General features: G+C 46.8%; 1 protein-coding gene across 2 annotated transcripts in view; it reads right to left on the bottom strand.

Moving 5' to 3' along the window:
* Kirrel3 (kirre like nephrin family adhesion molecule 3) overlaps positions 1-26402 on the bottom strand; it is a 555543-nt gene that overhangs the window by 84452 nt on the left and 444689 nt on the right. The window lies entirely within an intron of this gene.

Raw genomic sequence — 26402 nt, 5'->3', positions numbered from 1 at the left:
TTTTAGTTAAATCTGAAAATACAAAGGATCAGATTGGCCAAGGGTGGAGTGGTAAGAGCTGGTGGCTGTGTTTTACCATGTCCTTTCCCTATTCTTTCCTTTCCTTTTTTATTCTTTACAGGAAAAGCCTCTTGTTTCCATTCCCTGGAGTTCGTTTTGATAAATAATATTTTCTATGATCAGAAGCAACTAAGTATTATTATACCTTTCTGTTCTTCTCCTATGAGTATCCTCCTTTGGTCTCACTGTGTGGGAATGCCTAGAGTCCTGTATAATTCATCACAGCCCAGTGTATTTTAGATCTAGCTTCTGCAAATGAGAGAAAATATGCACCGTTTGTCTCTCTGAGCTTGGCTTACTTTACATAACATGATTTGTCCTAGGTCCATCCATAATGACATAATGTTTTTCTTTCTAATGGCTGTGTAAAAATCTATTGTGTATAGGTACCACATTTTTTTGTTTTTGGATCCACTCATCTACTGTAGGGCACTTGGGTTGTTTCCATAGCTTGTGTATTGTGAATAGTGCAGGAATGAACATGGGTGTGTGAGTGTCTTTATGTTAGATGACCAGGAGTAGTAAGGGTAGGTTGTAGGGAAGATCTATGTTTAGTTTCTTGAGGAAGCTCCAGACTGCTGTCCAGAGTGGTTGTAATAATTTATTTTCCCACTACCCTTTCCTTTTCTGCAGCAGGCCCTGCTCAGCCTCCCAGAAGTCTACGTGTCCCATCCATTGTTCTGAACAAGGTAGCACAACAATGGCCACAACCGCTTCATGTTCTGTTACACAAACACACCATGTGTACAAGTCGCCAGGTTCTTCTCTAAGGTACTCAAGACAATATTAGCCCATTAATATTGGTTTTATTCTTAAAACAACCTAAAATTACTAGGCATCATTTTTCAAAAGCCCCCTTTTCCAGAAGAGGAAGCAAAACACAGGTTGGTGAGGCAATGTAACAGGGGTGAACTGGCTCATCTCTCTCCATTCCTGGGTGCTTACTGTGCCTCACGGAAACAGCACCCACAGGAAGCATGGTCACATTACTACAGAGGGACGGAAGTGAGGACATCATTCACTGAACTTCCCAGGGAGCTGTCTGCGGTGGGGTGAGGGATGGGAATCTAACGCTTCCTGGCTCTGAAGATAGATTCTCCCATGCTGGGCTATGCTCCATGAAGTGACCTCAGTCTGTGTTGGAGTCAGGAACTGAAGCAAGGAGATGATGTGATCCGTGTCCCTGGGAGGGTCACATTGGAATGGACAATGGCACAAGAGGTCACCAGTGCTTTACGTGACCTCCTTTCCCCTGCAATCCATCTAACTATGTTTCAGGGTAGGCATCTACCCCATTTTAAAGGAAAAAAAAACCCCATGATCAGAGAGACAGGGTGACCTGCTCAAGGTCTCACAGTTAAAGAATGGCGGAGCCTGGCTTGGCTGGGATCTGTTGGTGTTTTAGTCCTTGCTCTTGCCCAACCCTGAAGATACTGACATGCAAAGAAGGGAAATGGAACCAGTTGCTACCACAGCCTCTCCTGTCCAACCCAGAACTGCTGAGATCCCCAACATTGGTTGCTGGCTTTCTAGGGAACACAAAGCCCAGACTTGGACTGTAGGTGGACTCCAGCTCTCAGCAGCGAGTGAGGCCCGTGAGATGAGGGAAGCTGGGTGTGCAGTGGAGAGTGTGGTACAAGCCCAGGGCAGGAAACAGCCCCGCACAGGTGTCAAAGCAGCAGGCAGGTGGCTGGTTTGCAGCCTGGTGAGGGCCTGGTTGCCTCTCTGAGGAGACCCATTAAAAATCAAATTGGCCCTGAGTTGTGGAAGTAATACTTTTTTAAATTCTGAATTGAGCCTTACAAATTAGATTTTATAGGACATTTTAATCAGCTATGTATAGTGGAATTTTTTTCTCTGTCTCTTCAAGTTTTCTGCTGTAATTAGACTATTCCTGGCAGCAAAACAAGAGAGAGAAGAAGGGAAGAGATGAGTGAGGAGAAGACAGAGAGGGGCAGAGAGAGGAGGGCAGGAGAGAAGTAGAGAATTGGAGAGAGAAGGAAGAGGGTGACAGACAAGAGGTGGGAGAAGGGGAAGAGGAAGAAGGGAGGAGGTGGAGGAGAGGATATGATGAGAGAAAGAAGAGGAGGGAGAGAAAAGGAGGGGAGTAGTAGCAGGAGTAGAGGAGGAGGGGGAGGAAAAAAAGGAAGGGGGACAGTCGTAGGAGGAGGAGAGGGAGAAGAGGGAGGGAGGGAGAACTCCTGTAAGCCCTTTCTCTCTGCCTTAATGGTGATTTCACAGCTCATTCTTTTATCTGGAAATCTTTCCTGCAAGAAGGACAGTGTCAAGGCAGCTGCACTAGCCGCCAAGATTGTGCTATCAGAGAGAATTATCAAGTTGTCAGCCTGGAGCTGAAGGAGCTGTAATGAGAAGGCCCTCAATGAAGTGGTGCCTGAGTCCTTTGAAATGTCCCTTATTAGGTGTGTGTGTGTGTGTGTGTGTGTGTGTGTGTGTGTGTGTGTGTTAACTTCTATTTGTTCCGCTCCCATCCTGTTTTTGCTTTGGGTCTAAGGAGCAGAGGTATTAGTAGGAACCCTTGGGGACCTGTGGGTAGGAGACATGGGGTAAGGGCCCATTCTGGGTGGTCATTATAGAAACCAGGCTATGGAGGGCAGCCATGACTATGAACACAGATGGTGGAAAGAGCCATGCAAGTGAATTCTGTGCATAACTGCATGCTGCTTTGGAAAGTTTCTCCCGAACCAGGAGTTGAGATCAGGACCAAGATACCCCTGAATAATACCTGAGGCCTTCAGCAGGGAATATTCTACCTTTCTTTCACACGAGCTCTTTAGTTGACACTTCTCCACATTCTCACCTGCCACCCTCCAGTGGCCATCTGCTAGCTTAGCTGCTCACTAGGGTTCTTCCACTGTGACAAAATATCTCATGTAAACAACTTAAAGTAGGACCAGGATATACTGTAGCTCTTCAGAAGGCTCAAGTTACCATTGCCTGGCCCCTTATGCTTGGGGAGGATATCAGGGGGGACAAGAAGCATCCCAGGCCCCAGACTAAGCTACAAGGCCACCCACATATTAAGATATGTCTTCCCCTTTAGTTAATCACCTCTGGACACACCTTCAACATATCCAGACATATGCTTTATTATTATTTCTTTTTGCCAGTACTTGGGCTTGAACTCTGAGCTGGGGCACTATCCCTGAGCTCCTTTTGCACAAGGATAGCACTCTACCATGTGAGCCACAGTTCTACTTCCAGCTTTTTCTGTGATTAACTGGAGATAAGAGTTTCACAGGCTTCTTGCCAGGGCTGGCTTTAAGTTTCGATCTTCAGATTTCAGCCTCCTAAGAAGCTAGGATTACAGGTGTGAGCCACCAATGTGCTTGGCTGCTTTATTAATCTCATAGGTGCTTCCTCCCCAATCCAGTCAAGTTCACAATCAAGATTAAATATCTTACTCAACTTCTCCGAGCCTTTATTGAGCATCTACCCATGTTCATAAGAAAATGAAGAACCAGAATGTATCTCCTTGTAGGAAGAGGCCATAGCTGCCTTTTCTATATTCTTTCCCAGTCCTGGGGTTTGAACCCAGGGCATGGGCACTGTCCCTGAGCTTCTTTTGCTCAAGGCCAATACATCTACCACTTGAACTACAGTGTCACTTCTGGCTTTTTCTGTCTATGTGGTATTGAGGAATGAACCCAAGGCTTCATGCATGCTAGGCAAACACTCTACCACTAAGCCACATTCCCAGTCCATGACTGTCTTTTCTGCCTACATCCCCAGAGCCTGGACCAGTATGTGAGCATCGAATGTGCCTCTGTTAAATGCTCCTGTGTGGTTATAGTTCCACCTCCTCCAGTTTGTCTTCTGAGATCTCTGGTCACTGCAGGAAAATTGCTTTTGCATTGTAAACTACTGACCAGGCAAATATTGTGCTGAGCACACCACACAGAAGGAGAAAAGTGAGAAATAAAGGGAAAGGGCAGAATCTCAAGGAATCATGCTTGACAGGAGGGAAAAAAAAATTACTGAGTTACTCATGTGAGACCTAATGGATGCCCCATCTGGGTCTTTGAATGCACACATTTCACCTGCAATGCATTCTGGACACTACTCCCCATATTTTCCAGATGAACTGAAGAACCGAATGTTACAGTTTGGATCTTAAATATCCCCCCAAGGTCCACTTGTTAAAGGCTTAGTCTTTTTTTTTTTTTTTTTGTCAGTCCTGGGCCTTGGACTCAGGGCCTGAGCACCTTCCCTGGCCTCTTCTTCCTCAAGGCTAGCACTCTGCAACTTGAGCCACAGCGCTCCCTCTGGCCGTTTTCCATATATGTGGTGCTGGGGAATCGAACTGAGAACTTCATGTGTAGGAGGCAAGCACTCTTGCCACTAGGCCATACTCCCAGCCCTAAAGGCTTAGTTTTCATGGTGGTTTTATTGTAAATTGGTAGAAACTTTAAGAGGTGGTGCCTAATGGGAGGTTTTTTTTTAGGTCATTGGGTCATTGCCTTTGCCCCAGGAGCAGGTCAGAGGAGGCAGCCATTGCCTTTAGCTCTCCTGAATAGAAAGTCAGGGTCACCCAGGAGTGCTTGTTTGTGATGCTAAGGAGCCTGACTCTGTGAACACAGCTGTGCCCACCATCATGGCTGTGGGTCAGGGAAATCACCTGAAATCCTGCTCACTTTTGCCTTAATGTTCAGGATATTCAGCAGCATTTACTGAGTCTTCCTGGAAGGTCATTCCATTATGGGGTGTCAAATGATAGGTCTCAAGAAGAGGCCATAGAAAGCTATTCTGTGGGTTAAGAAAGGCCCTGCTTCGTGCATGGGAGTTGGAAAGACAGAGATTCCCTGGAGGAGGAATGGGCCATGATAGGGGGATATGAAGGAAAGGATCTTCTAGAAGAAGATCTCCAAGCAAAAGAATGAGTGATGCCCTCAGCTATCTGCTCGCGGGACTTGACCAATGATCAATGCCAGGGTCAGAGTCGTGGACAGAACAAGGCCCATAGGGGCAATCCTGGCCAGGAGAAAAAACTACATACCTATCATTAGCAGCATACTGGAGTAAATTCTCATCTTATCTGCACAATGGAGACCAGATATCTACTATACCCACTGAAGGCCTGGGTGTGTGATCCTGCCATGTCAAGTGTCTCATAAAGGACATCTCCTCCTCCTCCTCCTCCTCCTCCTCCTCCTCCTCCTCCTCCTCCTCCTCCTCCTCCTCCTCCTCCTCCTCCTCCTCCTCCTCCTCCTCCTCTCCCTCCTCCTCTTTCTCTTCTTCCTCCTCTTCCTCCATGTCCAGTCTCTTCTGAGCCTGGGACTGTTTCTGAGAGGTTATTTATTTATATTTGGTGCCACAGGGTTTGCATTCGAGTCCTTGCACTTGCGAGGCAGGTACTCTACTGTTGAGCCGTGTCTCCAGCCCTGAGACTGTTAAAACCGGGAACAGATTGCCCATGTCATGAGGGGTCCTGGAGCTGAGACCAGAGCTTTGCAAATCTGAACTCAGAGCTACCAGAAACTTGTCTCAGCCAGGCAGGTGAGAGATTGGAGCTCGCCTATCTTCGCGGTGGCAGCCGGGCCCAGCCCATTTCAGAGTCTCCTGCTGCGCCAGGTCAGCCGTGCAGAAAGGACTCAAATGTCACCATCTGCTCTGCTATTAGTGACCAATTGAGGAAGGCTTAAGAATACGCATACTCTGGATATTTATCGCTAGCTTTCTTCCAGCCCGGAGTGTGCAGCAAATTGCCACTTATGAGATTAAGGAAAGCCGTCTCTGTCCTGAGAAGCAGCAAACAAGGGGAAGGGAAAGAGAAGAAGCCAGCTCAGTGGCCCCCAGTGACAAAAGAACAGTGCCGGGTGGGGCAGGAAGGAATACAGGCAGGGTGTCTCAGATCTTATCTTGAGGCCCAAATGTTGGCTTGTGTTGTTCACCTACAGATCAGCACAGGGCCAGGAAACTCCCAGAATGCCATGTCTGGACCTACTGGGGCAGGGGGAGGGGCTCAGGGTAAGGGATTGTGGGAACGCACTAGCCTAAGGATTGACATCCAACGAACACATCGGATTATATATGGGGAGGACTGAAAGGGTGCTGGTGGTTGTGCCAGCCCCAGGAAGGCCCTGGTGATCTCAGGCAGGGGCAGGAGCCACCTCTGTGGTCTCGGAGACCTCGCTGGTGTGTGTGTGGGGCGGGCGGCAGAGGATAGGCTGCTATGCTTTCTGCTGACAAGGGGCTTAGAGCCTGGAGGAAGCACACATATGCCCCTAGAGCTGGAATAAAGGGCTCTACACTGTTGACTCTGGTGCTAACAGTGAGGGAAGATGGAGTCTCCAGGAAGGATTCATAGCAGGGATGGCTTCCACAATGGCTTGAGAATATAAGCAAGACAGGATAGGAAGAGGGTGTGCTCCCACAGAATGGTGAACAGACATAGGAGTCAGAGTGTGCATAGGAAATAAAAGCATTCAACCTACACGGGCTAGACTTGCTAGCTAGTTTTTTTTTTTTTTTTTTTTGCCATTACAGATGTGTGTCCTTAGGACAACTGCTTTGTCCCTGGGAATCTGTTTCCCTGTCAGGGTTGCAAGCACTGTTGGTAAGGCCATAGAACATCGGATGCAAGGTGCACCGAGCCCTTTTCTTTGCCTTCCATGACGGCTGTCGCTATGAACTCGATGCAATTGGCACAGGGTGTATGGATAAAGATGTAAGCCATCTAGAAGAACATAAGGATTTGACTGTATGGATTTCCCATGGGAAAAAGTCTGTGTTTCATGAGAAGTATGCGTTTAATGCTCTAATGACTGTGAGGAGGATGGACAGATGGAGAAGGATCAACCAAAGATAGGTTGATGGTTCAGGAAGATTTTTTTGCTGTCATAAGGACTTGGCTAAAGCTGCATCAGTGCAAAGAAGAAAATAGATTTACATGCTCTGGGGTAGGACTGATAGCAATTGATGGGGTTGAGGACCATAAAAGCAGTTGCTGTGGAGGATGATGGAGTTATTCACTGTCTGAGGAGGACAGTTAGGCTCGGGCAAGGCAGTGAGTCCTGAGGTGTGTTGCTGGAGAAGGGCCTAGAATCATCAGGAGAAAATTCCTAGGTAGGGTTTGGTCCTTGGGTTTGGAGCATAGAAGCGGCATGAATGATTTGTATTTACTGAGTGTTTACTCTAGGCCAGGCAAGAGAAGTGTTCTTACCTGTCCCATCATTGGGTGTGGACCTGAGAATTCCCCTTCATGTTTGGAAAGGCAGAGGTGTTGGTGTGCCTCTCCAAGAGAGTCAAGATTAATTTGAGGTGGGAGTGTCAGGAGCAGCTGTCTGGAATAGGACATCTAACTCTTACCAAGGTTCATACAGTCTCCTAACATTCCTTTTCCTATGTTGGTTGGGATTGGAAATATAAACAGAGAGGCCAGAAAAATTAGGCAGGGCTAGTTAACAGGATAATTTTTTCCTTTCCTTTCCTTTCTCTTTCTTTCTTTCTTTTCTTTCTTTCTTTCTTTCTTTCTTTCTTTTTCTTTCTTTCTTTCTTTCTTTCTTTCTTTCTTTCTTTCTTTCTTTCCTCCCTTCCTCCCTCCCTTCCTCCCTCCCTCCCTTCCTCCCTCCCTCCCTCCCTCCCTCCCTCCCTCCCTTCCTTCCTTCCTTCCTTCCTTCCTTCCTTCCTTCCTTCCTTCCTTCCTTCCTTCCTTCCTTCCTTCCTTCCTTCGTTCCTTCCTTCCTTCCTTCCTTCCTTCCTTCCTTCCTTCCCGTTCCTTCCTTCCTTCTGTCTTCCTGTCTGTCTGTCTTTCTTCTTCCTCCTCCTCCTCCTCCTCCTCCTCCTCCTCCTCCTCCTCCTCCTCCTCCTCCTCCTCCTCCTCTCCTCCTCCTCCTTCTCCTCCTCCTCCTTTTCCTCCTTCTTCACTGGATGTTGAACCTAAGGATTCTTGCTAGACATGTGCTTTACTATACCTTGATTCGTTTTGTCTTTGAGTTAGGATCTTGCTCAATTGACATGGGCTGGCCTAGAACTTAATAGCCTCCTTCCTCTGCCTCTTGAGTAGCTGAGTGAACCACCCAGGTGTGAACCTCCTGCTTTGGCTGGAGATGGGATCTTTTCTCCATCATCTACTTCTCCTAGGCCTTAGCTGGGAGAAAGACTCAGAAATGCCTCAATCCCAATCATTCGCAGCCAGTGGTAACTTGATTGCCATGCCCAGGGGGTAGGAGAAGCTTACCCTATCATGGGTGTTCCAGAAACAGAACTTGCATTTTGTTGGGAGTGTGTAGGAGAGCTAGACTGTTCTTCCCAGGGCCAGATGAAGGGGCAGAATGTCTGAGGTTCATTTTCCCACTCTCATTATCCCTCACCTGTGCTGGTGCAGCCCAGCCAGCCCGTGACTGTCCCAGCTTCACACTTCTTTCTCCAGGACACACAATCTGCCAAGGTCATCCTGGACAGCATGGGTCTTTAATGAAGAGCAATCGGACTGGCCGAGGCAGGGTGAGTCCAAAGTCACTATAAATCCTTTGCTTGCTGCTAATCAGCTTCACAGCCCTAGCCAGAGCCTGCGCTGGGCTCATTAACAGCAGAAGAGGGACTCCACCATCGATCCAGCTGGGGCCTGGGTGCCAAGGAGACGCTGATAAGTGCTGCCGTAAATGCTGGCCTCCTCTGTGCCCACGAAGGCACTCATCCATCCCTGCCCCGGGTCACCTGGATGGCCACAGGGATGGACAGAGTGGCTCAGAGGTGGCAAGAGCGTACAGAGGGGAGACCCCAAGCAACCAGGCAGCAGGCCTAGGTATTGTTCGGGCCTGCTACTGGCTGGCTATGGGACTCAGACTGAGCCATTCTTGCCCTCTGCGGTGTAGGTTCTGCTGACTCGAGGTCTAAAATGTGCATGCAGAAACCGTCACCCAGGGAAGGAAAGGGGCACAAGAGGAAGTGGTGCTAACAAATAGTAAAGGGACTATAGGCAAGGATCTATGTCGTTACCCCAGAGGGAGCTGAAGTCTCCAGCCATGGTCCCAGAGCCTGTCCATAGTTGCTCCCTGCAGAGCTTTGGCTTGGACATCACTGGGATAGGCATGGATTAGCTGACCCCACCACATCCAGCATCTTTCACTCACTTTTCTAAAGCCTACAGGGCAGACACAGCTGGGACCTAGCCCTGAGTGCCCTGGCCCAGAAGAGACCAATGTGGAGACCAGCTTTTGCCATCTCTTAGCTCTGTGCCCTGGGCCTGACTCTGCTCTTCCCTGAGCTCAGACTGCTCATCTACAAAATGCAGGGTCTAGACAATGAGTTCATCAGCCAGGCCCCTTCCTCCCAATCCTAATAATCTACGGTCTAATTTATCCAAAGTCTTATTTGAGCAGCTGAAAGTAATAAAAGCAAAGCAGCAGGAAGTAAAAGGAAATCTCTCAAGGACTCTTGGTCTGTTTGGGGGAAGATCTATGTCCTAAATATTATTATTAAAAAAAGCAAACATCCTAAAATAATTATTTTATGCTGCTAGGGGCCTTGCCAGTCACAATGATCCTAAACTTCCATGTACATAAGAAGAATTCCTGGCTAAAAATACAGCTTCTGGGCCCCATCAGATTCTGGGACAGTGAGTGTGTGCTGGGCCAGGGCACACAGCTTGCTGAGGTGCTGCTGTAGGTGGTTCCTGAGGCCTGCAGTGTGCAAGAGCACGGGGCTCAGGGCATGGGATCTTTCTTGTTTGGCTTTGTGTGTGCACGCATGCACATGTGTTGGTATTGGGACTTGAATGTAAGGCCTGGGCACTGTCCCTTAGTATTTTCTCTCAAGGCTAGCACTCTGCCAGTTGAGTCATGTCTTCATTTATGGCTTTTTGATGGTTTCTGGGAGATAGGAATCTCATAGTTCCTGCTGAACTGGCTAGGAACTGGGATCCTCAGATTTCAGCCTCCCAAGAAGCTAGGATTACAGGTGTGAACCACCGGCATCTGGCTTATTTGGGTTCTTCACACTGTGTGTTCATGATCATGCTGCTGTCTTGTTCTCAGTGTACCTTGGACACACCGAACGCACAAAGTCAGTAGTTTCCATACTCTCTTATAAGCCTTACACAATGCTTCTGTCATTGAAATCTCCCAGGAAACCCCAAAGTAGGAATTGGGTGGAGGCAGAGCTGGAAGTAAAGCTGGAAGACAGAGTCCTGCTGTTGTCTCCCTGCAGTGGACTAACACGATCTCTCTGTGCAGTGCTCGGGGCTGTTCAGAGGGTCTGGTAGACTTTTCCTGGCTTGCAGGTGGTCCACTAAGGGCAACTTGGATGCGTCCTACTGACAGGTAGGACAAGGTCCCAGGACTGTGACACTATGATGAGGTTCCTGTGATGCAGGTTGGCCTTGAATGTGAAGTCCTCTTGCCCCTGCATCACTAACCGTGCATTGAGGACCACAGCTGAATCCTGGTACTTAGAAAGAACCTTTTTATGGCCACAGGGGGTGCTCCCGATTGGAAGTAAGCCATGTTGGTGATGTCCGGAATGTCCTCCCCTCTTGAAGCCTAAATACAATCCAACCTTAATTATCTTTGTTAATGGAGAGGAGCAAGGGTGTGAGGAATCCAACATGACAGACAACTCACACTCATGAATAATCCCAAGCCACATTTATATTTGACTTTGGAATGCATTTTGGTATTCCTATTTGAATATGGATGTATTTGATGTTCTGGGAATGTGTAATACTTGCAAAATTAAAAAAAAAGAGAGATAAAACCACATCACCTAATGAAGAAGCTCCCTCTCTATCTCCCACTTAGCTGGTACTGGTCCAAAGGTAGTGTCAGCCACACTCTCACCCTCCTTCTTGCTGTCTTTCTGGCTCACACCTTCCCTACGAGAGTATAAGGATATTAACTGATTTTGTCTTTAAAGGACTTTTACTCCCTTTGGGCCCTCATGCAAATAAGAGCAGAATAAGAAGCTGTGAAATGTTAACAGAGGACTTCATTAAGCAATCTTGGTGATAGCATTTGCCAAGAATGGGGACAATTTGCCAACAGATAATTGAGAGCTGACTATATATGTGTCCTAATTAAAAAAAAAGTGATTCTTCTCACTGCCCTGGGATTCTGCACCCAGGCTTCTGCTTGGTTTGGGATATTAACCACAACTAACTCGTGTATACACTTTATACTCCAAAAAGCACTTTATACACACATATTACTTCACTTCATCCACCCTCATCGTCCTCTGTGGAGAAGGTTTGATGATCAGTTCTGATGAGGGGACTTGAATGGATGGCTCAGAGTCTAGAGTTCCATTCTAAATAACCCTGCTTGATTCCGTTTTTCTAACTCATTCTGCATCTTTTGTTACCTCCAAATAGGGGCCCCCGGGTAGGGCTGTATTATTTGTATCAATCCAAGAATACAGAAACAAAGAGGACAGAACTAACTTGCAATGACTGAGTAGGGGTGGGGGAAGGTCTCTGAATACCCAGGAAAGTATATGATGGACAGATACATACACTTTTTATATGCTTCTTATTGGCAGTCTGAGACCATCAGCCTGTCTTGACAACTTTGTTTGGTCCGTGAAAGATGTTGTAAATATCCCAAGTGGTCATTGGCGCAAAAAGATTCCTAACTACGTAAGATTTGAAGTGGAATTTGTTTTAAAATTATTTTTGATTTGCCCCTTTTGGAAGTACTGGGGTCTGAACTTGGGGTTGGTTTCACATTTATTCAGCTTCCTAGCCCAGTTATTGCTCAACCACTTGAGCCATCGGCATGCTTTTTTTTTTTTTTTGCTGGCTATTTCGGAGATGGAATCTAGTAGATTTCTTTTCTGGCAGAGCTGGCCTCACAATGACATTCTCCTGATCTGAGTGGCTAGGATTGTGAGTGGGAACAACTGGCACACCTCAGTGAAGTAGAACTGCTTGTAAAGGAAGCTTTGTGCTGGAGAAAGAGACGTGTGTGTGTGTGTGTGTGTGTGTGTGTGTGTGTGTGTGTGTGTGTATTTTCCTGGGGGGCCTCCAGGATGGGAGGAAAAGTTTTCTATGTTCTCAGGAGGCTCAGGCTAGTTCACTTAGCCCAGGCATCACAGAAGATGGTTTTCCACAGGAAGAATGTAACAGGCAGGGAGAGACTCTTAAGGCATAGCCTCAGCTACTTGCAGGCTGGCCATTTTCACAGCAGTCCTGAAGGGGGAAAACCTTTCTGTTTTATGGATGAGAAAATGGAAGCTCGGAGAGGTTAAGGAGGTCATTGTGGGGAATGACTTTGGATTTGAACCACTGAACTCCTATTCTGGTTTTCGTTAATACAATATTCCTAGATCAGCAGAGGGTGTGGGATCTGGGTAGTGGCCTGGTTAACTACTCCTATGAATATACCAAAAGCAGATATGATGCTAATGGGGTATTTGCTTCATGCATTCCATGTAGATCCTCTACCCCATTATAGATCACAGAAGGCTCTGATATTCTCACAGTACCTTTGGAGCTGAGATGAGCTCCTTGAGCAAGAGTTTAAGCACCCAGGTGGATCAATGGCTGTGTGTGTGTGTGTGTGTGTGTGTGTGTGTGTGTATGTGTGTGTGAGAGAGAGAGAGACAGAGAGAGGGAGAGAGAGAGATAGGGCTTAAACTCAGCACCAAGGCACCCTACCTTAGCTTTTTACCCATGGCTGGTGCCCTATCACTTGAGCCATACCTCCACTTCCAACTTTATACAGGTTAATTGCAGATAAGAGACTCATGGACTTATCTGCCTGGGCAGGCTTTGAACCATGATCCTCAGATCTCAGTTTCTTGAGTAGCTAGGATTACAGTTAGTAGCCATGGGCATTTGACACAGTAGTTGTTTGTAACTCTAGCTTGGCATGCTTCTTATAAAAGCCCGAGCCTTTGCAACAGCTTTCTCAGCCCAGTTCTGGGCTTGGTAAATAATGACTTCCATTGCCAGCACTGTGGGAGCCATGGGTCTTTGCAGCAGTCATAGTGGTGTCGAATCCCCTATTTGTTCTGAGACAACCCAGGGAGGACCAGCTGGTGTCTAGCTGGGCTTGTCTCCTGGGGCATCAGCTCAGGCAGCAGTGGCCGGCTGCCATCTTGGGGGACGCAGCATGTGGCCTGTTTCTTTTTGACTCTCAGGACATCTCTATCTTCTAGCTGGAGTGCCACTGGAGAAGCCCACGGCTCTTTTAATAGAGAGATACTCATGGCTTCACTGGAGAGAACAGAGCAGCTTTCAAACCTCCTCCCCTAAATGCAGCAATATTTGGTAACACTTGGCGTCTTGGGGAGAGAATTCATGTCCCTAATTAGTTACTGTATATCACCGTTAGTACTCTGCTCAGGATTTACTGGGCAAATACCATTTAACTGCACAATAACTACAGGTCCTTGCTGCTTATTGGGTAATTTACTAAGGCTGAGAGAATGGGGCAGGAGGGATGCTGAATACGAGGTACTGTAACCCCTTGAATCAAACTTTATGAGTTTGGGTTTGGCAGGGAGGCTGCCGCTGGTAGCCAGCTCTCCTAGCAATTTCTTTGTTTTGCAGAGTTGGCTGGTGGATTGCTTCCTTCCTTGTATTCATTGCAGGAGGAGAGGTCTGGGACTGGGGTCTGGGCCATAGGGTCACGATGATGATGATGATGATGATGATGTGTGTGTATGTGGAGAAAGGGGAGGGTTGACGGAAAAGGTCTATGGCAGAAAACTCAGGCTAAGAATCCTGGGGCGTCCGTCCAATTTCTGTCATGGACTATACAGGGCCCCTGTCTGGAGCGGAGGGAAGGGAGTCTTTCTTGGCTGGCTGAGGCTTTCTCTTCTCTCACAAGTATGGATGTTGCTTGGGAAGCAGCCATTCCCGGACACTTGGACGGCATTCCCAGCCCTAAATCTGCTTGAGCAAAGTCTGTCTTTGTTTGGCCATGCACTGATTAAACGCCTCTAACCTATTTAGGCCACAGAGAGGGGAAGAGACACAATAATGAAAAACTCAACGTGCAACATTGCCTCACGCAATCTAATAAATTACTAAGTAGCCGGCTGCCAGCTCAGGCTAAGCCCAATATTGCCTGCAGTAATTATTTGGATCAAATGCAGTTTATCTGCTTCATATTTGTGCTTCTGTGCTCAGTGGTAACTTATAAATGTCATTGTGGTGTTTATTTGTTATAATGAAACTTAATGGCATTGGAAGCTAGGAACTAAACTGGTGGGGCGGCAGGTTTAAAACAATCTCCTCATCCCTGGAGAAGGAATGAGCCAAGATAACACGAACACTGTCCTACAGGGAAGAGATTTGTAGAGGTGGTTGTGTCCTTGTGCTCTGTGGTGGACAGGAGGGAGCCAGGGGCTCTGAGTTGGCACCCAAGGGGACCTGTCTTTGCCTCCAGGGACATTTATCAGGAGCAGGAAAGACTTGGCTGTGTGTTTACCCTGGCACTGCCCCATCTGTCTTTGATCTGTCTTCTAAGGGCTTTGGAGAGGTGGGAGGTGTTCGGTCCTTACCACTGAAGGCTGGCTCAGATAAATGATGCTTCATGGCCCAGAGCCTTGAGAAGTTGAGGCTTCAGTGGGACAGAATCAAAGCCACTGACAATTGAGTTGTAGAGGATGAATGGTCAGGAGAGACTCAAAAGAAGAAGAGGAAGAAGATATGGAAAACAAAGGTTGAGGATCCTTGTCAAGGGCATTAAAAAGCGACTCCTTCCTTCCTTCCTTCCTTCCTTCCTTCCTTCCTTCCTTCCTTCCTTCCTTCCTTCCTTCCTTCCTTCCTTCCTTCCTTCCTTCCTTCTTTCCTTCTTTCCTTCCTTTCTTCCTTCTTGAAGCTGGAACTCAGGGCCTGAGTGCTGTCCCTGAGTTCTTTTGCTCAAGGCTAGTGATCTACCACTTTGAGCCACAGCACTACTTCCAGTTTTTTGGTGGTTCATTGGAGATAAGAGTCTCATAGACTTTCCTGCCCAGGCTGGCTTTGAACTACAATCATCAGCTATCACGCTCCCGAGTAGCTAGGATTACAGGTGTGAGCCACTGGCACCTGGCTTGGCTGGCTTTCCTTTCTGCTTTTTGTTTTCTTTTCTGCTGATGACTTTTTCTTGGGTGGTATGCTGGTGGTAGTAGGAAGGAAGAGGCATGTTCACATTCAGGAAGAGTTGCAAGGGTTGGAAGGCAAGACAGTCCATTGGTTCTGCAGAAGTACCTCGGATAAGGATGGGCCATTTAATATGGAGCTCAGGTTTAGCATTACACAGCCCTGGGCTCTAGTGTTTACTAGCTAGATGGCTTAGGGCAAGTGATTTCTCTCTCCTGAGTTCCATTTCCTCATGTGGATAATGGGAATCATGATAGATACCTCTGAGGATTGTGATGTGTATGAAGTGCTGAATACAGTGTCTGGCACAGAGCTGATACGTAGTAAGCAGCTGTAGTGGCAGTGGTGGGCAGATAGTAGATGTTCAGTAAACGACTGTGGAGCAAGCAAAATGAACGATAACATCCCCTACTTGTGTGCATTGCAAAGGCTTCTTCCATATCTCCATAAGGGAGCACTTGGTGGTTAACGATGAATGTATCAATCCTTGAAGAATCAGTCTACAAGCCATGTGGCCACGTTGGAGGCATCAGTATGTAACTGTCTTGTGCCATTGTTTGCTTCCCTGTGGGCGGAACCTTCTAGACTCCCCAATCACAAGGGCAAGTTAATCTTTCTCTCCAGTTACTGACTGCCCCATGGCTTGATGAGAACTTCCTAGATTGAGAAAAGCAGCTACAATCAACCCCATTTAGTGTTCCCTCATTTAGTGATTAGCCAATCAGCACAAGCTCCTTGTGTTCTAAATCCCACATGCTTCTCCCGGATGTTATAGGGCTTTCTCTCACTTTTGTTGATCTCATACAGACTGTGGGCCTGTATCTTATGGTTTTGTGCAGTCATTGTTGTATTGTAGTATCAAGACGCATGATAGTATATTTTTGTCAGAGCCTAGGTGCTTGCTGTCCCTTAGCTTTTAGAGTACCCTAGAGCATCACTTAAGATGGACGCTCTACCACTTGAACCACAGCTCTACTTCTGGCATTTTTCTGGTTAATTAAGATAAAAGTCTCATGGGCTGACTTTGGACATTAATCCTCAGATCTCAGCCTTCTGAGTAGCTAGGATTATAGGCAATATCAACTGGTGGCCTGTATAGTGTGTTTTGAAATTTTGAAATGTATTAAGCTTTTAAATTCCAGAATATGAGCCAGAACATGTCATAAAAAATCTATTGCCTGTGATAATAATACTAATAAAATTAAAACAGAACCTCTTTTTCAAAAGTCAAACCAAACCAAAACAGTAACAATAACCAAAAATCCAAAGCCAAAGTCCTTTTCGAAAGATTTACGTATTTCTATTTATGATGTGGAAATGGAGGCCCAGGAACTTGCTCAAGGTTGTCCAGTTGGTTATATGGTGTGGGCACTGGTTCTTCTACATCCTATGGCACACAGTTCCCTCTGCCAGTCCTCTCTGGAGATGGCCCCTGACCTAGGCTGCCAGGCTGAGTCCATCCCTCTTGCCTAGCTGTCCCTGCTCCCTGGAGACAGAGCCTGTGCTGACCTCCCCTGCACAGTTGGAGACAGAGGCGGGCAAGGGCTCTTCCTGACCATTTCATCTTAATACTGCATTAGTGTTCACTCATGAAAGATTCATGCTTCTTCCCTTAGTGACAGGCTCATGCAAGGCTCCTAACATCATAAATATGGATAAAGACTATTAGTCATTGTTATTTCTTCCAGTAGCCCGCCTCTCCCTCCTTCCCTTCTGTGTCGCTCTCTGCACAAATGGGACTGAATTGGGGGGTGTTCACCTGGAACACTAGTAACAATGCCTTGTCTTTTATGGTTCTTTCTACTTTCCTCAAAGCACTTGTACAGTGGTGCATATTTTATCCTTACAACAAATGCATGCAGTAAAGAGGGCTAGCATCATGGATATAGCCATTTGACAGATGAGAAAATATAGATCAAGAGATTGCAAGATCAAGGTCACATACCTCGTCAAGGACAGGATGAATTTCTATTTCTTTGTTTTGACTTTTTCCCCCTCTAGTGCTGAGCTGTGACCCTGGGCTTCACACATGCTAGTTTAAGTGCTTTCTCACTGAGCTACACCCCCAACTTTGTTTTGACTCTGAATGAAATGTCCTGTGGGAAAAGGAGTATTTGCTTCATGAAAATCAATAATGACACCATCTTGTTTGCATAGTACTTTATCATTCATCCATGTTCCTTTATTGGTCCTCACAAGGCAGGTACATTTCATTCTTGTTTGACAAAGCTCATTCAGTTCAGTAGTAGAAGATCTGGGCCTTTAAGCTACTATTCTCCAAAGTGAATTCCAAGGAATGCTAGGCCTGACATATGATGCAGAAAAAAAAAAGTTTGTGGGCAAATCAGTTTGAGAAACTCTGTATACCACCCCTCCCCCCTTTTGGTGGTTCATGGTGCCCTTTGGCGTATTAAAGTCTTGAGGTGTTCAGTGGGAAAGAGACTTGTTTAATTAGGTCTCGCTTACCTATTCCACCTTACTGACAGGGGAGGCTGTATTTCACTGAAAACCTATTAACATTCTGTGAAGATGCTGCCTTAGAGAGTATGAATGCTGTTACCCCCCTCCCCTGCATTGCAGGGGCAGGGCTAGGAGAGGAGAGTGCAGGGGATGAGAAGGATTGGAGAAAGCGCCATCGGAACTGACACTCTCATCCCCAGGCTGCCTCCTCTCATTCCTGTGTCCCTGGCTAGTGAAGCTCAGAGAATTCCCTCAGTATCAGGCAGAGTCAGCCCCAGCCTCTATCTGGGACCAGATCGGAGGGATCACCTAACAATTCTGGTGGCTCATGGCTGTAATCCTAGCTACTCAGGAGGCTGAGATGGGAGGATCATGGTTCAAAGTCAGCCTGGGCAAGAAAGTCTGTGAAACTCTTATCTCCAGTTAACCACCAGAAAACTGGAAGTGATACTGTGGCTCAATGAAGTAGAGCAGTAGCCTTGAGCAAAAGAGCTCAGGGAAAGTGCCCAGGCCCCGAGTTCAAGCCCCATGGCTAACAAACAAACAAACAAAAACCAGATAGGGAAATGGGGGCAGCAGTTCTAAGCTGTGGGACACATGGATAGAGACTTACACAGGTGCTTGGTCATTTCTGGCCATGGTGGAAAGGAGATCACCATCCCACTGCATGGCCTATACACAGAATTCCCTGAAGCAGAGTGGAAGTAAGAAGATCAGGGTTTGCCTCTTAGCTTTACAGAGTAGGAGCTAAATGCCTTTAGGCATGGGATCCAATCTCTTTGGGCTTCAGTTTCTTTATCCCCCAAGTGGGGTTACCACCATTGCCCTTGTGATGCGCTAGGTATTAAAAGGCCTGAGTGTACAGACATGCCTCCCTCATCTTATGTCTTCCTGGGCTTCTCTATCCTCCTCCTCCCTCCTTTCTGAGGTCTCCCCCAGTGTAATTCAAGGTAGAGTGAATGGCTTTCCCCACCTCTGTGGCCTATGAAGAAGCCATCTTTACATCCCTGGATCTCTCATTGCCTTCTGTCCTTTCCCTATGTATGCTTGCCACCTATTGGACCCAAAGCTTTCTGAGGGATGTCATCAACTTTTGTCAGGCTCCCTTGGATGCCACAGGCTGGACCATTTCAGAGTCTAAGGGTCGGTTTCCAGGCACCAGTGCCTACCTACAACCCTTCTCCTGAGGGCTTTCTCTCTTAGGATGCAAAGTCACGTGGTCTTCACTTGGAGTAGGCCGATGATAATGGAGGCCTCCCCTCCCCACTCCCACCTGCCCCAGCCAGCCTCAAGCTACTTCCCATAGGATCTCGATACAGATGCCTTACTCCCTGAGTGACCTAACTTTGAGACACATATCCTACAGCATTTCTGAGTTCCCATTGGGAACTTTAGACTTTAGCTGTCCATAATGATAGCATTGGTTGGTGCATTTTCCCCTGTCACTTGTGTTAGTTCTCTATGGTCCTGGCCCCTTCTGCTCCTGCAGATGAATGCCTGCACTCCAGTCGTTGCTTAGGGTGCATTTCTGCAGCAGCTAAGGCCAAAATCAGACCGGCCTTCATGTGTCCTGAAGGACCAAGGAGCAGAGCAGCTAGAATGCCAGTTCCATTCTCTCTCTCTCTCTCTCTCTCTCTCTCTCTCTCTGTCACTTTGGTGTTATTTAGGATTGAACCTAGGGCCTCGTGCATATCGACACCCTACCATTTCAGCTTTTTTGCTTTTAGTATGTTTTTCAGATAGGGTTTCCCATTTTTGCTCAGCTGACCTCACACCAAGATCCTTCTCAGTGGATGAGATTACAAGCATGCGCTACCATGCCTTGTCTCACTTCCTACTTCCTGTGTCTGGGAGTACCCACTGTACCTGTCCTACCTGATTCCTGGTCAAATCTTGGCAAATGCAGAGGAGCCACAGTCTTGCCTCTCTCCTTGATGAGAGGAAAGCTGCATGGGCAATGTTTTTAGGTCCACTCATGAATGATGGTTGAGAAGTGCCGCTCGTTACGACTAAGGATAATGGTTATTCCTAGTCCATTTGACTCAGAGGTGGGGACTATTGCATTACTCTATTTATCCCACACTCGGTATGCAGTTACAGAAACTGTCACCGTGTCCTATATTCCATAGGCCATTATGTGTATTTCAAACCATTATATAAATGGACTTGATTTGGTACTTCTGAATGTCATTAAACTCCTCCCACACCAGTAACAACATGGTTTCCATAGAAACAAATACATTTCAGAAGGGAAGGCCTAGGAAAAAGGCCGGTGGAAAAGGGTGACAAAGCACGGCCACCTGACTGGGCCATCAGAGCACTGGGCCTGGTGCCGTGACATGACCACTCTGGGAAGGTGGGGCAGCTTCTTTATGTTTTCCGTTCTTTTTTCTTTCCTCTTCTTTTATTGACTTTCTTTTGATAAAAGCCCTGGATAATTCATCTTAGCTTGAACCTGCTCATTCCTGTGCATAGCTCTGAAAACTTTATGGCCCCTCAGGCCATTAAGCATCCTGGTTTGTTCCCACTCCTCTGGGCCTCCCCCAGAGGCCTAGGTGGGGTCTGGAGTAAGGGTCTCAGCATTCAGTGAATGCAAGGATGAGACTCTGAGGCTGGATGAGGATGGAGGGAAGGAGAAGCAGAGGGGGAATAGGACATGGCCTCAGAACACAGTTGCCCTAGGAGGACACTCCAGGGTCTTGACAGTGGCCCCCTGCCATCAGCATAGGTGGAATGCTGAGAGGTATTCTGCTTTAAAAGAGCCTGGCTGAAGAGCTGCCCATAGCTTTGGCATGCGTTTAGTTTCCAAACTTTGGAGGGATTCAAGAATAGTTGCAATGGTCTCTTATAATAAAAGCAGCCACATATCATGTCTCCAGACATCCCACTCTCACTTGGATAAGACTCTCCTTTCCTGTTCTAACAACTCTTTATTCATACCTGGTGAGGGCCACTTGAGGCATTGTTTTATCATAGCTTATCGTGTTTGATATCCTGGGGTGGCGGTGGGCAGGGACTGTCTTTACATGCCATGGAGCAAACTGTGCTAGGTATAAAGAAGGCACAGGGCATGTAGTTAGTAAGCAGTGAATCTCCAGCCCTACAATATTCACCAAGCCTTCCCATACATTTGGTGCTTGTCAGGAACATCAAACCACCAGAAGAGGGTACAGCCTGGATGGATTTTGGTCCCCATCTGCAGGATTTGGTTCCAAGCCTGCTCTTACTCTACCTGCGATTTGAATCTAGGTTTCTCTGTCTCTAGCCCCACAATGCTTGATCCTTAGACATACCAGTCACAAGGCTAAACGAATATACAAACCAGCACAAAGACAATTGATATGAGGCATGTCTAGTCTGCTTAATGAGAAGATCACGTTCCTAAGGACACACCCAGCCTCTCTGGAGAGTCAGTGCCTGACAAAGTGCTAGGATATGGAAGGGGCTGATTTAGTCCATTTGCCCATGTCACTGATATCCACAGTACCCATCCCGCTTCCTTTTCCTTCAGGGGTTCTTGCTGCTTATGTCTTCTGAAACATGGTCCCAAATCTATTCACAGCACAGGGGGTTTTCTGACTGATCCACTCAACTGGGTTACTCTAGGAATTCAAGGACTTTGCATAATGAAGTAGAGGCAGAACTAGACGCAGGGTCTGAAGCTGAAGATGTAGAACAGGCCCTTGAACTTGCCTGGGGAGGGTGGGTCAGAGGAGACTTCAGTGAGGAAGACATTGAGTTGAGGTTTGCTGAATGAGCAGGAATCACCAGGTGAAGGGGTTAGGACACGGTCGGTGTCTGTCAAGACTGACATGCCTTCCAAGAGGGCATCCCAGGACCACAAGGTCCCTAAAGATGGGAGGGCAGGCCTTCTTGAGGAGCAGAAAGAAGTGTTGTGTGACTCCAGAAGAGAGGGGTAAGGAGGTAAGAAGAGATGATGGGACCTCCTAAAACATGTTTAGGATCTGGCTCCTTTTTCTTAAGCAATAGAGAGCTACTATAATGTTTTCTAGAGGACATGATCAAACTTACATTTTGAAACATGGCTTTGGGCCTTGTGTGTGAAGATGAACTGGGCTGGGGGTGGTGGAGGGATGTGTGAAAGAGAAGTAGGAGGAGATGACAGATATCCCAGAGGTAAAACACTGAAGACATAGCGAGATTGGGTAATAGTGAGATTGGATATGAGTGTGTGGAAAAGGGATGTTTAGAATGATCTGCAGCCCAAAGTGCCCTCTGGCCTTGGAGAAGCAGGAAAGAATGGTGGCCTAAGAAACGGGCTCTGGAACCCTCCATCAAACCGTGGCAGGAGAATAGAAAGAGCGGTCTCCTGTTCTAAGATGCTGAGTGAATTAAATAACAATCATAAAGTGCCCTGGAAATCCGAGTCTTGCCATAAATAATAAACAGGGACGTTATACAAATAACCAGCTTTGCAGCCCCAGTGGAGGAAAACACATCAGTAAGAAAAATGAAATAAGAGGGGAAAAAACACACCCCAAAGCCCCAACTAACAAAATGACAGTATTAGCCAACATCCCGGGGGCTCTGGCAGGCAGTGGAGGAACTGTCTCAGGAAAATGATTACGTGCCCTGAGCGTGAGGAGGCCGTGGCTACAATCATCCTGAGCGAGAAGCAAGGCCCACACCAGCGAGTCTTATTCTTCTCCCGGTCCAGTCTCCTGATGGAAGTCCCAGGCCACCCTCCTCCTGCTTCCCATCAGCTCTGTGGAGCTTCGCCTGCAGGCCTCTGCTGCGCTGCCTCTCTTCCACCCAGCATGCAGCTGACAAGGGTCCAAATGGGCTCTGTGAGGACAGGCAGGACAAAGAAACCCAGACATGCCATTGGTGGCTGCCGAGCAAGACCCAGTCAACTTCCTGGTACAGTTCCTTTAGTGACCACAGCTTTCAGAGTTGTGACACACAGAGCACTAACAAGGCATAGGCAGTGTAGTGAGAGCTAGGACAGAGGGCTTTTTCTTTTTCTTCTCCTATTTCGATAAACATTATTTTTTATAGGATCAGAAGCACAGAAGCCTTTGTGTTCCTCCCCTAAGAGTGTCCTCCTTTGGTCTCACTGTGTGTGAAAGCCTAGAGTCCTGTATAATTTATCATGCTCCTTTGTATATTAGATCTTACTTCTGTATAGGAGAGAAAACATGCACTGTTGGTCTCTCTGAGTGTGGCTGACCTCACTTAACATGATTTGTTCTAGGCCAATCCATTTCCCTGCAAATGACATAATATTATTCTTTCTAATAACTGTGTGAAAAGGGCAGAGTTTTTTTCTCTCTCTTTTTTTGGTGCCAGTATTGGGGCTTGAACTCAGAACCAGTGTGCTCTTTTTTAGTTTTTCTGCTCAAGGCGGATGCTCTACCACTTGAGCCACACTTCTACTTCCAGATTTTTTTTGCTTATTAATTGGGTAACAAGAGTCTTAAAGACATTTCTGCCCAGGTCAGCTTTGAACCTCAGTTCTTAGATCTCAGCAGGACTGCAGACATGAGCCTTTGGCACTTGGTTTCAGAGTTTCAGAACTAAGTTTTGCATCATGACATTTTCGAATCTTGCAGGCTATCTTACCCAATATCATTCAATGTTATGTACTGAGAAGGTTTAAATTCAGATATCCAGAGACTTGCCAGACATATAGCTGGATCCCGTGTGTGTGTGTGTGTGTGTGTGTGTGTGTGTGTTGGTCCCGAGCTTAAACTCAAGGCCTGGGTACTGTTCCTAAGCTTTTGTGTTCCAGCCCTACTGCTATACTACTTGAGTCACAGCTCCACTTCCAGCATTTTAGTATTTTATCAGGGATGAGCATCTCACAGGCTTTCCTTCCTAGGCTGGCTTTGAACTGCAGTCCTCAGATGTCAGTCTTCTGAAGAGCTAGGATTACAGGTATGAGCCACCGATACCCGGCTGTTTTCTTACTTTTAGGAACTCCTTCTGTTATACACCTCAACTGTATAGCAATTTTCTTCATTGCCAGTTGGGTTAGGGAGTAGGCAGAAAGAAGCCAAAGCTTTAGACTTATTATAAATACAATTTTTATTACAGAGTAGAGGATGTGTATAGAAAGAAAGAACCCCACACCATCACAAAACTTTAGGGGGATTGATGACTTCAGGTCACCATCTTTCCCCAGCTCTGTCTCCTGCATGAGGCTGATAGGTGAGGACAGGCATGGTGGTGGTAGTGTATTCACCTACAGAACACAGACTTGGGTGATGGTCCGACCCATAGGGGATGTGGGGTATGCAAGAGCCTGTTAGGGGGCTGCCTTTGACCTTGGAGCCTGTGTTGTCATTCCTCAGTGCTCCAGCCTCTCCTAAGGAGCTCCAGAGTTTGCAGTGAACCTAAGCTACCTTTGCTCATCCCTTACAAGGGCTTCTTCCTGGAAAGAGGCAAGGGACATTCCCGGGAGTCATTTCTGCCTTCCCTTCACTGAGCTTGAGAGAAGCAGTTGATCACTGTGATTTGAATCCCTCTGAAGCCCGAAAAGCACCTATGTGCACAACAAAGTCCTCCTGTATAGGCCTATGGTGGTCTTGGGGGCTGGCAAAGGAGTTAAGGTTTTACTGCTTCACCCCTACCATTTTGCATGTCCTTCAAGAAAGACCTTCTCTCCTTCTTTAGAAATTGTCTTCCCTTGTCTGGATTTCTTGCTCCAAGTCTCCCCTCTATTCAGCCCTGTGTCTCCATGATCCTACCATTTTCTTTATTTCTTTGTGCACCCTGAAAACAAACCAAGTCAAGCTGAAGTGTCAGAGGCATCTGGCTTTGCTCCAAGTCTTGACCTTGTCTTTCAGGATCTCAAGAGCCTGGGGTGGGCAGTGTTCTTGGCTATAGTTGTGGCTTTCCAGACACTTCCTTTGGACCCTAAAAGAGTTGCCCAGTGCTTCTGGATTCTGCTAACCATGTGATCTGTCATCTCTGGTGTTGTCTATAGTTCCAACATGGAGGGATATGGAGACTCCTGAGAGGCAAGCAGAGCCCCACCTGCAATGGGTACCATGAGCTTTCTATTGTGCATAGGAATAAAACCAGCCTTGCACCAACACTGAGAAAGTGAGTAGTGGAAGGGTGCTTGGAGAGAAAAACAAAGTGTGTGTGTGTGTGTGTGTGTGTGTGTGTGTGTGTGTGTGTCTATCTGTCTCTATGTGTGTGTTAAGGATGGGAGGTTGAGGAAAAAAGACAGAGAAGATCTGATAGGAACTATCTGCCTAGGGCTGCTCTAAGAACAGCCCAGCAAAAATTATGGAACATGGAAAATGCAGGACTCTAGGCATTCACACACAGTGAGACCAAAGGAGGACACTCATAAGGGAGGAACACGAAGGTGCAATGCCTATGTACATCTGATCATGTGAAATAGTATATATTGAAACGAGCTTGAGGAAATGGAAACAAGAGTTTTTTTTCTTTGTTGTTGTTTGTGTTATCTTTTCTTTTTGTCTTATTTGTTTGCTTATCCATCTGTGGGAGGGTAAGCAGGGGCACAGAAATGGAGGGACAAAGAGTGAACAAACGCAGCAGTGAGACTCACTAGACATTATGTGGAAAATGAACTATACAACTTGCAGGCATGGATGGGAGGGAGATACTGGGAGCAAGCAAGGGAAGGGGCAACATTGTCCCAAAAGAAATGTGCTGTTTTCCTGGTTTATGTAACTGTAACCCCTCTGTACATCACCTTTATAATAATAATAAAAACCGAAAGAACAAAATAAAACCCTTCTACCATAAAAAAGAAGAGCCCAGTAGTAAATGGGAAGGCAGGAGATCTAGAGTTGAAAGGAAGGAACCATTCTCCCAGTCTTGCCCCTCTGCTAATGCCTTGGCCCTTTGCCTCTCAGAAAGGGTCTCGAATCCCAGAGTCGATGGAAAGCCCTAGAACCAGGGATTTGCCAAAGACATGGTACTCATTCTGGCTCTGCCAGATGAGCAACTTCTCAAGTTCCACATAACACCTGTGAAACTTTCTATATCCTTCTATTGTCATTGACAGTGTCCCTTAGTTACTTATGTAAATCTGTGGAAGACAGTGGCTCAGGCCCAGGGATGAGAGAGGAAGAAGAAAGCAGCACCCTGGCCCTCATGTAGGTAACTCTCTAGCAGAGGCTGCCAGCGCATGCATAAGCAGTCTATATGTAACCATGAAGGGGAGATGTCCACAAGGTGAGGCCTAGTGGAGTGTATCTTTGGGGAGGAGGGGAAATCTCTAAGGTGTGAGGCAGGGTGTCTTTGAGGAGGTGATGTCTGTACTGAGGCAAGTCTGGTGCTTCTAGGGTGGGCTCTTTGAGGGCAAGGATTATGTCTTATTCCCCTTTACAGCTCCAGTGTTTAGAAGGAAGCCCAGCACTTGTTATGAAAAATTGGCATCATTTTTTTTTTAGTGTTTACAATGGATGTTTTTCACGGTTCTTTCAATGAATAAATAAACAATCTCCTTCCGGCACTTCCTCTGAAGAAAGGTGTTCTTAATCACAGGAAGACAATGATGTCAGACAAATCTGACATTCTTAAGCTTGTCTTTAGTTCCTCCATTCTAGTCTGTCCTTCACTGATTTTTGTTTGTGTCTCCATCAGATGCCTCCTGGGTGTTTAGGCCAAGCTGCAGACACACACACACATACACACACACACACACACTGCCTGCATCACCAATCACCTCCATTCCCATATAGGCTGCAGATTCTCTCTGAGATGTTAGTAAGCACGCCCAAATAGAGCAAGTCTCTCATTGACTATCACAGGCTTCCTTAAATAATCTTCTGAATAGTATTTTTCTTTTGATTGCTTTGTGTAGCTTAACAGAACCAAATGCAGTTACTCG

The sequence above is a fragment of the Perognathus longimembris genome, chromosome 3, assembly GCF_023159225.1.
Source record: "Perognathus longimembris pacificus isolate PPM17 chromosome 3, ASM2315922v1, whole genome shotgun sequence".
In the NCBI taxonomy this organism is placed as follows: Eukaryota; Metazoa; Chordata; class Mammalia; order Rodentia; family Heteromyidae; genus Perognathus; species Perognathus longimembris.
The sequence above is the reverse complement of the archived record's forward strand: the minus strand, read 5'-3'. Positions and strand labels throughout refer to the sequence as shown.